Below are 16581 nucleotides of genomic sequence, written 5' to 3'. Positions count from 1 at the left end.
TAAGTATTTATCCAAAGTGGAACAGATTCATCAAAAGAGACTGAGGGAGCCCCATGTCAGAATATCCCACAACTCAGTGGTTAAAGAACCCTCTTGAGAGGTGAAAACCTCTGCTCAAATTCTTTTTCTACATCAGGAAGAAGGGGGATTGGATCTAGCTCAGTGGTTCTCAACCAGAGGTCTTCCATGGGGTACGTCAACTCATCTAGGAGAAGCCCCAGAGTAGAAGTCCCTATGGGGGCTGTGGGAGAAGAAGCCCCAAGCCCCGTCTGGAGCAGCAGGGGAGGTGGATGCCCCAAGCGCAGGGTGCCCCGGCTGGAGCTGCTTGGGGGCAGATGCTCCAAGACCAGGCTGCCCTGACTGGAGTGGCAGGGAGCAGAGGCCCTGAGCCCAGGCTGCCCCAGCTGTAGCTGACCAGAGCGCAAGCCCACAGTCCCTGGAGGAGCTACCGGGGGAGAAAGCCCTGAGCTCAGCTCCCAGAGCTGCTGCAGAAGCCAGGGGGGAGTGGAAAAGCCCAGAGCCCCAGCTGCCCCAGTCAGGGGCAGGGGGGAGAGAAGCCCCGAGATGCCCCGGCCAGAGGCAAAAGCACCTAGCCTGAGCTGCCCTGGCTGCAGTCACCAGGAGCAGAAGCCCCCAAGGGAGGAAGCCCTGAGCTGTGGCAGGAGGGAAGGGGGCATTACTTTCATTTCTGCGCTGCCTCTGGATGTAGGTCTGATCTCCCCACCAAGAGTGGGCCATGCAGGGGAAGGACAACTCCTGTCCCTCAGAATGGCTAGACTAGCAGCTAGGAGCCCCATAGCCACAAGGGAGACAGCAGTGATACCACAAGTGATGCTGTTATACCAATAGAATAAAAACCAGCAGGATCTTATTAAGAGGGATAAGGCAAAGATGCCACATTTAATGTAAATATACTGATAAAACAAAAGATAAAAGTAAATAACGTTGTTTGACTACTTATTTCTTATACACACACACACACACACACACACACACATATATATATATATATATAGAGAGAGAGAGAGATTCATTCACACAATCATTCATTCAAGTTCTGTATAGGTGTTATAGTTACCAGCCTAGAAGTTGCTCATGCCAAGTTACTGGCCAGGTATCTTGGTCATGAGTATGGAGCTGAGTCTGTGTCAGGTGCACCTGATGCTCCTGGAGGTTGGTAGCAGAACCAGAGACTCAAAGTCATCAGTCTTTAGAGTCCATTCTTATAGGAATTAATTCCTATGTTAGTCTATGGGAGCTGTTTCATCCTGCCATTGCTGACTCAATCAGCAGATGGCACATTCCTGTCCAAAGTGGCACATTCCTGATGGCTCCACACTGTCCAAAGTTTGTGTTTCTCATCCTTCCAGGTGATGGGGTGGATCCCAGTTTACCCTCAGGGGGCTGTCTGGTGGTCCTACTCGACACATTCTTCAGCCGATGAATACTCCCTTTCTAGGCTGGCACCTCCCTAACCATCCATGTATATCAAGCATTCATCAGCATACATTCCATACCTTAACCATATTTTAATTTACTGTCTCCACCACTTTTGGGGTGTGTGCTAATTCATTTGAGACTCCCAGCCCTTTAATCACAAAGGGTGGGGGTCTGTCCTAGGAGCCATTGAATGAAGTGAAAGTCACTTAACAGCTTATAGTGTTTGTTTACATTGTATCAATTACTTCAAGAACAAAGTCAATTAACTTGTTTGTAAGTTTTACATAGTAATAAAGTATCTTTCACAGGATAGATATAATCAATGGTTTCTACAGACAGTAGCTTACAAGTTTTAACAGAAGACCCAAGAGATTTTTGTACTTGGTGAAACTGTTGGATTTTAAAGTGTGGGGGACAAATTATGAGGGGGTCACTGTCACTTGGAGGAATCACTGTTAGTACCTTCTTTTATATCCCTACAATGTCATTTCTTGCAAGAATGACTTAGGCACTTACGCCTCCTGACTGCAGTAGAGGGGTTCCCAGCTATGGATTGCAAGCAGAGATAGGTGCCTAAATCCATGAGAGGGTCAGGGCTTAGGACAAACCGCTCTTGTCAGCATCTCCAATTGGCTAGCTTTGGCAGCCCCCACCTAGTGTGTTAGCTTTCACAGATCCCATTCCTGGGTGCCTATCTCTCACCATTCATTTTATATGGAGCATAGGCAAAAAGCCAGACTTCGTGCATCACAGTGTTGTTCCAATGATATTCTAGGTGCCTAAAAGTTAGGCATTGCAATCCTCAGCATTGCATTGCCTAGTCCTCTCTCTGGATTCGGGCTGATGTCCTTACTCAGTTTTTGCTGTGATGTTTGATAAGAGCTTGACCTGAATGATTTGCTGAATGAGGACTGAGTAAAAACTGAGCATGGACTTTCAGGATTTAGCCCAAAGGAGGTTTTTATACAGCAATATATGGTGACCATATGTTCCATTTTGCCTGGGACAGTCCCTTTTTTAAGCCCTGTCCCAGCTGTCCTGATGATCAGTTGGCAAGAACAAATGGGACAAATCCCCACATTTGCCAAAAAAAGTGGGGCACACATCCTAGCAGGGCACAGAGGAACCTGAGAGGGGGTGAGTAGGGATGCTAGCCCTGTGGGCTGGGGGAGAAATGGGGCTCTGGCGAGCAGCAATGTCAGCTGCATGTCAGGCGGGCAGGCAGGGGGCAAGCAAGCAGCAACAGCCATGCGGGGGGCCAGCAGGGTTCGGGCAAGCAGCGACATCAGCCACGTTGGGGGAGGCAGGGTTTGGCGGGCAAGCAGCAACAGCTGCACAGGGGGCAGGCAGGATTCAGGCAAGGACTGACACCAGCCCCATGCAGTGTCCCATTTTCCCTTTGGGAAATATGGTCATCCTACATCAATACAGCACCTTAAATTTCATACTGGATTACTTTGAATTAAAAGAAAATTATATACATACTAAAGATAGGTCTGAGACACAAATTTCAGATCCAGATCTGAACGTTACTGATATTTTCAGGAACAATTGTATCAAAAGTTTTGTTTGTCAATTATTTCAAGCAGATACTTTATATTGTAGTGGGTGGTGGATATTTTTTTTTCAGGATTCAATGGCTCTCATCTGTTAATAGAGAAATTTATTGTGAAGGCTGCCAAAACTGCACCTGATACATTGCTCTGGTCCATCTTCTGATGTCCTTCTTTTCTAAAATTGATAGACAACTGCTCTGAAATATTTGTTCTGTCTTCTTGGATGTTGTCTATATCTCTGAAGTCCAGATCACACATCAATTTGTTTCATATTTAAAGTATACCCTGGAGATCCACTGTGTTCAAGACTTGGAATAAAGAATTAACAACTACCCAAATTTATAGATAACTTTAACAGCATAAAGACAGCCATCTGTTCTTGATTTTCAGACCTGTGCAGTAAATGCCACCTCACAGTGTTCTTTGACTTTTATTTTTTTCTTCTTGCAATAGACTTCACCGATAGTATTGATCACACTGTTAGGATTTGGTTTAGATTACTGATTAATGAAACATCAGATAACTCAGCTCATTTGGTTTATTAAACATAGAAAGATCAGCACAGAGAGGTTCATGCATTACCTGTCTCTGGGGAGCAGTCTCACAGCAATCACAGCTCACATTAACTGTGTCTGTTCCAAAATATTAACTCCTTATCTAGTTTCATATCAATTTTTTAATGTACAAAGACATCTTTCAAGGTACAAAGACCATGCACAATAACTTTCCAAATGTTAGTAGATCAAAGAATACAAATAGCATTAGGCTGTAGTGACATGAACTGTTCTGTACTAAAGGTACCTTGGAACAATTCATAGATAACATTATTTAACAGAAAATACATCTTACTCCTGACATGTACATACAAAGAAGAAAGGTTGGGACAATTTAACTCCTAGTAACTTTCCACAATAAAGCTTGACATAAATGCAAGGTATCCTGGGAATATGGTTCATAGTTATACAAGTTAACATGCATACTAAGTCTTTCAAAAATATATGATGTTGCATAACAGTCACTGGAAATGATTTTTAACTAACAGATAGCTTTTATAATACAAAATTAAAGGTTATCAGTGGTATTCTGATTTAAGGTTTATCTACAGTATAACTGGTGGCATTTTCTTCTAATTGAACAGCTTTATCCTGACATTAATTATTTTGAGATTCCTAATGAGTTTCAGATAACTAAAAAGCTTTGGCTCCATGATAATTTTCTATATATTTTTCCTGTTCCATTCTTATATCTGGAACACGTCCTGTATTGGTCTGGTGTACTTTACGCCTGAAGAATACAACCATGTTGTAGATAAGAAATTCTCATATGTACTCTTCAAGTAAATGCAATTCCTTTCCCAAGCAAATTAGAAAGACTGATTGTGAGACTATTAAAAAATTAAGTTAATAACCTAGAGTATTTTGCCTACACTTTGGTATTTAAGCATAATGATTATATACAGGTTTGAATCTGAAATCTTATAAGGTTCATATTATGATTTATATAAGGTAACTGTATTTGCATTACTTTCAGCTGCGAAAAAAATGGTAAAGAAAAAGGTTGCAGCTTTTGACATCGGCAGAGGGTAAGGAAATATCTACTGAGATTCACATACCTGTCATTGCAGAATTACTGAATGATAAGAGTGTAAACTGCAAGGTAAGAGCCTTTACATTTTTTGGTAAATGAAAACGCAGCTGTGCCGGTTTTTTGATATTCTGTGCCTGGCTTCTCTGTCACTGAGTATTTTCACTGAGCATATGTCAAGTGCTGGTGAGGGTAGTACTATAACTGACTGAAAAACTCTGCTTGGAGGCAAAATGTGCCTCATTCTCTCAAAACAGTATCTCAGCAATGCTCCCTACTTTTAACATTTTTTTCATCCAAAAGCTATTGCAAGAAATGTGACGTGTGATAGAAAATGCACACATATGAAAGAAACACCAAGACTGAATGGACTGAGACTGGATTTTAATCTATCAAGTGCCATAACTTTGCAGAGAGTTGGGGATCCATCTCCAGTTTATTCCAGTTGCCATACTGTTAGTTAAGGCTTTTATTTCTGAGCCTACTAATTCTAGGGTGACATTACCAAAAGAACAAGTGGGACTGAGATTCATTGTTTTGTTTCCCATTCTGCCTCTGGCCTGCTGAGTGACTTTGGGCAAGTCACTTCAACTCTTTGTCTCTCAATTTACACATCTGTAAAATGGAGATAATGATACTGACCTTCTTGTAAAGACTTTGAGACCTACTGATGAAAAGCACTATAAAAGAGGTAACCTATTATTATTATTAATTGACATAGCAGTAAAAATACCTGATGCTACCAGAGCCTTGTCTACACTGAAACTGCCACCAGAGACAGCACTAATGGAGAGTTTTTCATAACATTTTCGAGTGCAGACAAAACCATAGAAACTCTCAGAAAACCCAGCACTGTGGAATATCTCCTAAACAACCTGGATTTTAAATGCAGTGGGCCAACTTCTTCTCCCACTTTATACCCATATGTGCCTGGAGTAAATCCATCTCCATCAGAGGTGTTGCTCAGGATTTAATGACAGCACGTAGTGGAAGGAGAAATTATCCCAAAAGTTCTATGCACATCATTATACTAGGGAGAGGTGACTCCAATCTGTTTATGGTTTGAAAAAGATTGTGATTGACTTTTCCAATCCCCTCTCCACAGAGAGCTTTGCAATTCCTGGTCCTTGAGAATGAAATTGAAAGTACCCAAACACAGCTCAGGGAGAGGCAACAGAGCTGTTCAGGTGTTTTTGTTTTTTTCCCTCTCTCTCCCTCTCAACTGGCACCAGGGAATTCTGTAATTTTCTCTCTCTCTCTCTCTCTCTCCCCCCCCCACCTCTCATACACCGTTCTCAAAATAATTCCAGCTCAGTTTAAATGATTTTGAATAGTTCTGGGTAAGATTCAGATAAGCATGTGGACTATTGTCCAATATACCTCAAAAATTTCCCTCACTATTGTGCACACACATTCCTATGTTTTGGTCTCTGCATACTGCTAGTTCTTGGCTTATCTGATGTTGGTGCTGCTATCTGTGACTGGGGGAAAGAACTCCAAGTAGGGCCTGCAACCAACTGATTTCCTGACATTGGACACCAATTGACTGAGGCACTGGTCTCATGCAGTCTTGTGCTCATGTGTAGTGCATAAACATTGCTTTCCATTTATGTCCATCCACTCACTGGAGAATGCTAGAGCAACCTTTTCTAGACTACACATCTGGAAACACATCACCTGAAGGTTCTGCTTCATGTTCTCTGGTTTGGAAATGACCGTCCATCTTCAGACATCTGGAACTCATGCAGCCACTTTGGATGGAACCAGATAAGTTACAGTTTTCTCCCAGGCAAGGACTTCACTATCATTTTTAGTTAGATGCTTACTTTTCTGATTTAATTGTACTTACCCCTTAGACAATAAGGTGAGAGGCATCATAACAATAATTAAGACAGGTGGACAGATAGGTAGTTCAACTGTTTTGTTAGAGGCTTTCACATTTGGCTTTTCCCTGGCATCTGTCTGTAACCTGACTAGAAATGGTCAGAAAAGAGAAAAAATATTATAATGAATAGTTTAGTTCATATTTTTTTATTTTTCAGTGACATTTCCTTTTGATGGAGAGTTACCAATTAGCCCAAATCCTGTTTCTCAGTACAGTAACTTAGTGATGATCTCCTGCAGTTGAAATAGCCGGGATGAAAGTTAGAAAGGTGATGGTATGTGAAATTTCTCTAACCAGGTCAATGCTAATACAAAGTAGTATTGCAAGCTCTGATAAGTGCCACAATGCAGCGGCCTCAAGGTCAAGAAGGCATTAACTACAGACAACATAACAAGGAAGGAGAGGTGGATGAGGCTTTTTTTAAATAACTAACAAAATCATCCAAAACATAGGTTTCAGAGTAGCATCTGTGTTAGTCTGTATCTGCAAAAAGAACAGGAGTACTTGTGGCACCTTAGAGACTAACAAATTTATTTGAGCATAAGCTTTCGTGGGCTACAGCCCACTTCTTCAGATGCATAGAATGGAACATATATTGAGGAGATATATATATACATACAGAGAGCATGAAAAGGTGGGAGTTGTCTTACCAACTCTGAGAGGCCAATTAAGTAAGAGAAAAAACTTTTGAAATGATAATCAAGATAGCCCAGTACAGACAGTTTGATAAGAAGTGTGAGAATACTTACATGGGGAGATAGATTCAATGTTTGTAATGGCTCAGCCATTCCCAGTCTCTATTCAAGCCTAAGTTGTTTCTTCACTTCAGCAGGTGGGTATTGTAGTTTTAAGAATGCTTGATAGAGATCTTGTAGGTGCTTGTCTCTGTCTGAGGGATTGGAGCAAATGCGGTTGTATCTAAGGCCTTGGCTACACTTACCGGCAAGTTCGACGGCTGGAAATCGAACTTCTGGGTTCGACTTATCGCGTCTAGTCTGGACGCGATAAGTCGAACCCGGAAGTGCTCGCCGTCGACTGCGGTACTCCAGCTCGCCGAGAGGAGTACCGCGGAGTCGACGGGGGAGCCTGCCTGCCGAGTGTGGACCAAGGTAAGTTTGAACTAATTCGAAATAAGGTACTTCGAACTTCAGCTACGTTATTCACGTAGCTGAAGTTGCGTACCTTAGTTCGAATTAGGGGGGGTAGTGTAGACCTAGCCTAAGGCCTTGGCTACACTTACCGGCAAGTTCGACGGCTGGAAATCGAACTTCTGGGTTCGACTTATCGCGTCTAGTCTGGACGCGATAAGTCGAACCCGGAAGTGCTCGCCGTCGACTGCGGTACTCCAGCTCGCCGAGAGGAGTACCGCGGAGTCGACGGGGGAGCCTGCCTGCCGAGTGTGGACCAAGGTAAGTTTGAACTAATTCGAAATAAGGTACTTCGAACTTCAGCTACGTTATTCACGTAGCTGAAGTTGCGTACCTTAGTTCGAATTAGGGGGGGTAGTGTAGACCAAGCCTTAGAGCTTGGCTGTAGACAATGGATAGGACTTGGTGGCGATGGGGGACTTCAACTACTCAAACATCTGTTGGGAAAATAACACAGTAAGGCACAGATTATCCAACAAGTTCTTGGAATCTATTGGAGACCACTTTTTTTTTTTAATTTCAGAAGATGGAGAAAACTACTAGGGGTGAGGCTGTTCTAGATTTGATTTTGACAAATAAGGAGGAGCTGGTTGAGAATTTGAAAATGGAAGGCAGCTTGGATGAAAGTGATCGTGAAATGGTAGAGTTCATGACTCTAAGGAATGGTAGGAGGGAGAACAGCAAAATAAAGACAATGGATTTTAAGAAGACAGACTTTAGCAAACTCAGGGAGTTGGTAGGTAAGATCCCCTGGGAAGAAAGTCTAAGGGGAAAAACAATTGAAGACAGTCGGCAGTTTTTTCAAAGAGACATTATTAAAGGTACAAGAGCAAACTATCCCACTGGGTAGGAAAGATAGGAAGTCTGGCAAGAGACCACCCTGGCTTAACCAGGAGATCTTCAATGATCTAAAAAAAAAAAAAGAGTCCTTCAAAAAAAGTGGAAACTAGGTCAAATTAGAAAGGACAAATACAAATAAATAATACAAGTATTTAGGGACAAAATTAGAAAGGCCAAGGAACAAAATGAGATCATACTAGCTAGAGACATAAAGGGTAACAAGAAAACATCTATAAATACATTAGAAGCAAAAGGAAGACCAAGAACAGGGTAGGCCCGTTACTCAATGAGGGGGAAAAACAATAACAGAAAATGTGGAAATGGCAGAGGTGCTTAATGACTTCTTTGTTTCTGTGAATGCCAGTGAAAATAAGGTAGGATCAGAGGCTAAAATAGGGAAAGAACAAGTTAAAAATTACTTAGGGTATGTCTACACAGACCATGTTAAAGCGCTGACGCGGCAGCACTTTAATGTAGCTGTGTAGTTGCGGCTCCAGAACTGGGAGCGCTCTCCCAGCGCTGTAAAATAACCACCTCAGTGTGGGGAATAGCTACCAGCACAGCTCCCAGTGGTGTAGCCCTATCTACTCTGCCACTTTACAGCGCTGAAAGTGGCAGTGTAGACAAGGCCTTACACAAGTGAGATGTCTTCAAGTCACCAGGGCCTGATGAAATACATCCTACAATACTCAAGACGCTGACTAAGGAGATATCTGAGCCATTACCGATTATCTGGAAGATGGGAGAGATTCCAGAAGACTGGAAAAGGGCAAAGATAGTGCTCATATATAAAAAGGGAAATAAGGACAACCCGGGGAATTACAGACCAGTCACCTTAACTTCTGTACCCAGAAAGGTAATGGAGCAAACAATTAAGCAATCAATTTGCAAACATCTAGAAGATAAGGTGATAAGTAACAGTCAGCATGGATTTGTCAAGATCAAATTGTGTCAAACCAACCTGATAGCCTTCTTTGACAGGGTAACAAGCCTTGTGGATGGGGGGAAGTAGTAGATGTGGTATATCTTGACTTTAGTAAAACTTTTGATACTGTTTTGCATCACCTTCTCATAAACAAACTAGGGAAATGCAACCTAGATGGAGCTACTATAAGGTCGGTGCATAACTGGTTGGAAAACCATTCCCAGAGTGTAGTTATCAGTGGTTCACAGTCATGATGGCAGGGCATAATGAGTGGGGCCCCACTGGGATCAGTTCTGGGTCCGGTTCTGTTCAGCATCTTCAGCAATGATTTAGATAATGGCATAGACAGAACACTTATAAAGTTTGCGGACAATAGCAAGCTGGGAGGGGTTCCAAGTGCTTTGGAGGATAGGATTATAATTGAAAATGATCTGGACAAACTGGAAAAATGGTCTGAAGTAAATAGGGTGAAATTCGATAAGGACAAATGCAAAGTAGCCCACTTCGGAAGGAGGATCAGTTGCACACATACAAAATGGGAAATGACTCCCTAGGAAGGAGTACTGTGGAAAGGGATCTGGGAGACATACTGGGCCACAAGCTAAATATGAGTTAACAGTGGAACACTGTTGCAAAAAAAGCAAACATCATTCTGCGATGTATTAGCAGGAGTTTTGTAAGCAAGACGTGAGAAGTAATTCTTCTGCTCTACTCCTAGCTGATTAGGCCTCAACTGGAGTATTGTGTCCATTGCTGGGTGACACATTTCAGGAAAGATGTGAAGAAATTGAAGAAAGTCCAGAGAAGAGCAACAAAAATGATAAAGGTCTAGAAAACATAACCTATGAGGGAAGACTGGAAAAATTGGGTTTGTTTAGTCTGAAGAAGAAAAGACTGAGAAGGGACATGATAACAGTTTTCAAGTACATAAAAGGTTGTTACAAGGAGGAGGGAGAAAAACTGTTCTTCTTAACTGCCTATGATAGGACAAGAAGCAATGGGCTTAAATTGCAGCAAGGAAAGTTTAGGTTGGACATTAGGAAAAACTTCCTAACTGTCAGGGTGGTTAGGCACTGGAATAAATTGCCTTGGGAGATTGTGGAATCTCCATCATTGGAGATTTTTAAGAGCAGGTTAGACAAACACCTGTCAGGGATGGTCTAGATAATACATAGTCCTGCCATGAGTACAGATGACTGGACTAGATGACCTCTCAAGGCCCCTTCCAGTCCTATGATTCTATGATTACTGGTGTCAAAAACAGAGGGCATGAGAAAATAATTAGGAGTCTTTAAGAGATCTAATAATGCCTGAATGTCACCTACATATGACAGGTTCCTCAGTGACTTTTTGTCAGGATTTTCTAATTTCTTTGCCTCAAAACTGGGCATATTCTGTAAATGCTATATTCAAAAGAGGTAGGTTTTTCTAACTGGTCTTGGTATAGGATGATTCACATCAGTTTCTGACAGGCATGTTCCCAGCAATAAGAGATCATGGAGACCCACCAGCTTCGGGATGACTGTTGCTAATCCATTATTGATTGTAAAGGGCTCTACGAGAATATATATATCCCCATTCACAAGGGACCTGTACCACTTCAGTCAATGGGAGATTTGCATTGCCGTTAGTGGACTCAGGGTCAGGCCCTCAGCTAGTGAATGCCTTATTCTCAAAAATGAAGATCCGATCTCTCAAGTTGGCAAGCATTTGCCATCACCAATAATGATATAATCTATGCTAATCATAGCTCAGTCTCTAAGCTTCTCTTTTTAAACAGGATATATTGAGAAATTAGTGACTTCACATACCAACACTTGGCTATCAATTAAATAATTATCTGTACGTGAGCAAGAACTATCCATCAATACATAATTTGTGAGATAACCAGTGGTATCCAAATCACCATGAGCAAAATATGCTGCTGATGTCTACAGAAGAGCTACATTGCTTTCCCCCTTTTGATTAGAGAACAACAACATATTATGCCTGCTATTCCTAGAATGAGGTGCACAGCATATTTCATTCTCTCCCTTCTCAGTAATAAGTAAAGTGCATGTGGCAAAATGGAAAGGCTGATTCAGCAAAACAAGTGCCTGCGTTTCATGTTGCAGAAACCCATAAAACCTAATTATTATGGGGTTTATCCAGCACCTCTGGAAAACACATATATATACACACACACACACATATATTTCTTTGCTGATTCAGGGCAATGCTGAGTAATAAATTGTGATGTGTGTATGAAAATCCCTTAAATTTGTATCATATGGGAAAGGCTGAGTCCCTCCCACTTGTATTTTACAATGGACTCTGCTATGTTAATAGCACTAGTTTAGACATCCAAACGTGTTACCACGTACACTTTACAATATTATAAAGAGGATAGTTATAACAGAACTTGAGATACAATAGGAGCCAAAAAATAGTACCAGAGAGACTTCCGGTAATGATAGTGTACTTTAAGACTAGTTTTGATAGACATAACACACTAATCTCAATGTACTAAAGGGTTTAAAAATAAGGCCTAAAAATAACCCTAACCATTTTCTCTGCAATATTTTTTAGAGTGACCTGAACCAATCAAGAAAATATATAATTTTAAAAATTTATAAACTAGAAGTTGACAGTAATTTTGTCAAGCACTCAGGCATATTGCCCTTTTATATTACTATCCATCATGAATTATGAATTCTGGCTGACTAGAAAGCCTAAGGGTGACAATGGAGCTGCAGTGTCAGTAATGTGCTGTCATTTCACACTCAGAAAATGCTTGCTGTACCTAGCTGGATTTTTCAAGTTTAAACAATGTCATTGGCTGCCAAAGATTTCATTGCAATATAGTTTGAAAATATAGGCTTTGTTGGTAAGATGTTAATCCCTAATATCTAGAAATGGGTCAAATACTTGCAGTGCTTGTCAGTCTTTGAGTAATATGGGTCTCCAGATTTAACCATGTCTCCTTGCCATAATTCCCCTGAATACTTGGCTTTAGACATTAAAGTTGATGTCCCATTTTCTAAAGGTACACTGCTTAGTTTAATTAAATGAGAGTGGAAAGAACAGGTGTTCTGAGAGATTTTACATGGATCCTGTTGCTAGGAAACGGCTTCCTTTGGTTTAATAAGGCTGGTTAAGATGGGCCATGGCTGTCAAATTGGTATTAGCAAACGAGGGAAGAGATAAAAACATATATACACCCACACACCAACAATATTAAATAACAACATGAAGCATTCAACTTTGGAAAATCTAATATAAATAACTCCATTTGTTTGAGTTATCTGAATGTGAGAGTGTTGTATCCGCAGCCAAGAGCTTGATTGATAAGGTCAACCCACAAAACACAACGAAAAGGTGCTCTCACGAGGCTTGATCTTTAAGGTGCTGCTCACTCTGGCCCCAATACAGCAAAACACTTAACCAGATGTTTAAAGTTCAGTGTGCTTGTAGTCCCATTGAAGTCATCTCAAAAGCTTAAATTTAAATATATGCTTACTTGTTGGAGGCAGAGTGCTCACTACTTGCAAGATTGAGTCCTACTTTCTAAATTGGGGCCCAAGTTGTGCCCTCATTTATACCATGACATCTGGCTAATGGCAATCTGAAAGTCAAACCCCATGATATTATATAGGTGTGTTACATTTTAACAGACAAAATCCAATAAAGTTACTCACAAGACATTTTTTTTCCCAGTAGAAAAGGAACGGAGAAAGTTAGAACTTTCTTTAGAAAATACAAAGGTTAAAATCAAGAAGAGGGATGGGTTAGGAACACACTGACTGGAGAAGTAGGAAGGTCTGAATTTGGATGCATAGGTGGGAAGGTGCTAACTGATGGTGGGAATGTCAGGCAACCAAATACCACATACGGCGATAATGAGATGTCCCTTTCAGGTCTGAACGATGGGTTCATCAGGTCAGGGCCTATAACCATCTGGGCACAGAAGGGAAAGTTGGCCTTCCCTTGGACAAAAAAACACTCTGTCAACACTAGTGTGGATCAGAAAATGGGCAGGGGAAGGGGGCAATGAGGAGTTCCCACAGAAAACATGGATGTCAAAAAATCTGCCATTATTTTTTTCTTTCAACTGAACATTTCTGAGACAGTATAAATCCCTGTGATAGAGAGGTTTTGCTTGGTAATTTTGCGTGAAAAGGAGTTTGTTTGTTTTTTGTACATATTAACCCCGTGGTGTGTTCTGCTTTGTTGCTTCCTTTTGTGCCAAACTGGCACACTACCAATATGCCACCTGCATGGAGAGATATGTGTCTGCTATAGTACCCTTTCTTCCACTCTGTCCACAATAAAAAGAGAGAGAGAGAGATGGGCAGAAGAGAGATGGTAAAGAAATACATGCACATTAATACTTCTATTGTTAGCATTTTACGCTCTTATCTATATGGTGTGCTATCATGATCATTTAATAGTAATGAAAGGGTAAATAGTGAGAGCATACAATGTTTAATTCAATATCAGCATAACTTCAACATGAAAACTAAGAAGAGTGGCTCCAGGCAAAAACTTGGTCTTCAACCATAAACTTTTCTCAGCATCCTCTTCACAGTCCCATTACAGCGTTCTTACTAGCCCATACTTTTGGCAGTGGTAAAGGGATAGTTTCAAAGATTTGATTTTCAGTACCTCACAAAAGTTCTTCATCAGTCGTGACACGGAAGTTTATTCCCTGGTCCACTATTATTTTCTTGGGGATCCCCAACTTTAAAAAGATATTCGAGAGTTCTGTTGTTATGGTCGTTGTGTTGGTTGTGTGGAGCAGAATGGCCTCAGGGTACCATGTTTCATAATTAATTATCCCTACATGTTAGTGTCTGTTCAAGCTTTTCTCTAGTTGTCCCATCAAATCCATTCTGATCCTCTCTGAGTGTCTACAACTGGCATCAGTACCAGGGGGTCCTTGGAGTACTTGTGTGTCTTGTCAACGGACACTCCATGCAGTAATCTCTTACTTCTTTGCATATGCACAGCCAGTAGAACTCCCTTCCCAGGTGACCAGTACATGGAACTGAATGTGCAAGCCAAAGCAGCTCCCTCCAAAAGGGCCAAAGTACCAGAAATTGAGACCATACCTATTTGATCTGATAGTCATGTACCAACTGGTAGAGTCACTCCTCTCTCAGCTCCCCCAGCATGGCCATTATTTTAGTTTCTGTCGGTTGACTACCTCCCTGTTGACCACAGCCAGCCATTTGTATGTCTGGCACTAGATGGGATATCCCTTTTGTTTCCCTATGTAATACCCAGTTTGGATCAGCCATTCCATATTAAAGTGGTCTTGAGTTTGCTGGTCCCACAGGGGCCTCTCTGCAGATTGTGAAGTCCCTTCCCGCAGGTATTCTCACACTCCTGAGTCAGGCATCTCCGACGATCCAGTCTCTTTTCCAACCTCAGAGATGTGGTCATCCTACTCAGCCAAGTCCTTCTCCTGCATCTGTAAGACTTAGCCAAAGTGCTTCCAGTCACAGCCTAGGCCCACTGGGTAGGCGAGAGAGGTTACTACCTCCACATGGAGAGTTTTAGTGTGGTTCACCACTGTAAGCTGTATCTCCTCCATAGAGTACAGCCACACATCTCTGTGTACATACGAAAGGAAAATTGTGTTGGTTGGCACCCCATGGGCCTCAACCAGTTTTATCCCTGATGAGGGTCTGGCTGCACCCTGAATCTATTGACCCCATCACTTTGGACTCATAGACCCTCATCTGGGACTAACTTCTTGACCAGCCCCCATTTCTGGGCTCTGGGGGCAGCTGCACAGGCTTCCCCATAGCTATAATCCATAATGGGTCAGTCATATTGAAAATAGCCATGCTGCTCACACTTGGAGCAACAGTGTTCCTGTGGGGCTGCCTACTTTTTCCCCTCTGATGGGGGCATCATGACAAGAAGAGCCTTAGCTATTATGCTTTTGTCTACCAAGGTCTCTGCATCCTGGGGTGGTCTTGCTCAGCTTCCAAGTCTCTGCCACAGAAAGGACTTAAACCTTGTGTGAGCCGATGGTCTCTTGTCCCCATTCCTGCTACCACACTAAGCCTTCCAGATTTGGCAATGGCCTCACCTTGGGACTCCTTAGGGGTCTACCAGGTAATTTTCCATGAGGTCTACCACCCCTGACAATGTGCTTGGCCAGTGTCTCCTCATTCATGCCTGTCCCTGGATGGGAGAACCTGGATAAATTGCTAGAGCCCAACATCCTCCACTGCCTGCACTCCAATTCGCCTGTCTGGGATTAGCCAATGCCAGCAATAATTATTATAATACTTGAGGCACTGGGCCACTACCTGAAAGCAGGTCCCTAGCAGGTATTTACTGTCCAGAAGTGCTGGTGGTACGTCTCAGGGGCAAGATCAACATAGTCTCTAAAGGCAGTTTTGGCCTTATGGTAGCCCCAATATCCATAAGATCTAGTACCCTATAGGCCGCCTGAGCCAGCCCTGTTATGTGTGGGGATAGGAACCTGGACCAATGATCTGGCATCCATGCTGCCACAGTGGCAAAATGTGACACACTCTCTCAGCTTAGAGCTGCAAATTTAAGCAAATAAGAGATGTGATTTGGTAAAAGACATTTTTTTTTGTTAACTGATATAGATTTTGTTATACTAAAGAGTTAAAAATGTTCATAAATATTAATAAAAATATATCGGTTCTGATGGCACAAGATTAGACTGTGATGAACGTGTCCTCTCAGATCAGCTGATTATATAAACAAACCACTACTAGTGGCTGGTGCTGGATCACGTGCATGCTGAAAGGTAGAGAATTGTTACATTTTAATGTCTTTATAGTTTTACATCTAGTTGACTAAGGAATTATTTATGTGTGAGAATTCCTCATTATTATCTTCATATAGTAACTAAAAGAGGTGACTGGTTGGTAGGTTGAACCCTAGCTTGATAGCTTGGCCATCATCATAGGCTTTTGTAGTCTATAGGCCCAGATTCAAGGTGAAAATCTGTGAGGACAATCTGTACAGTGAGTTTCATGAGGACACACGTTTAAAATGTTTTGACATTATCTCTCTTTCTGTATACGTGTCTGTGTTTACTATATATATGTCATCCCTTTGTCTACAGCTCAGCCTGTTATATTATACCTACCTTGCTTGAGTTTTGATTCAGTGATAAGGATAATAACCTGACTGTTTCATTTTGTGTTCTTAATTAGTATTCCTTCGTTTTAA

General features: G+C 41.7%; 1 long non-coding RNA gene across 1 annotated transcript; it reads right to left on the bottom strand.

The window, feature by feature from the left end:
• Positions 1-895: 895 nt before the first annotated feature.
• LOC135981586 (uncharacterized) lies at positions 896-8004 on the bottom strand. The gene is made up of 3 exons (XR_010598674.1): positions 7215-8004; positions 6430-6553; positions 896-6331 (listed from the first exon to the last, which is right to left on the bottom strand). It is a non-coding gene; the product is annotated as an uncharacterized LOC135981586 (long non-coding RNA).
• Between the last annotated feature and the right edge of the window lie 8577 nt (positions 8005-16581).

This window comes from Chrysemys picta, chromosome 2 (assembly GCF_011386835.1).
Source record: "Chrysemys picta bellii isolate R12L10 chromosome 2, ASM1138683v2, whole genome shotgun sequence".
Lineage (NCBI taxonomy): Eukaryota > Metazoa > Chordata > Testudines > Emydidae > Chrysemys > Chrysemys picta.
Note: the sequence above shows the minus strand (reverse complement) of the source record. Positions and strands in the feature narration are given on the sequence as shown.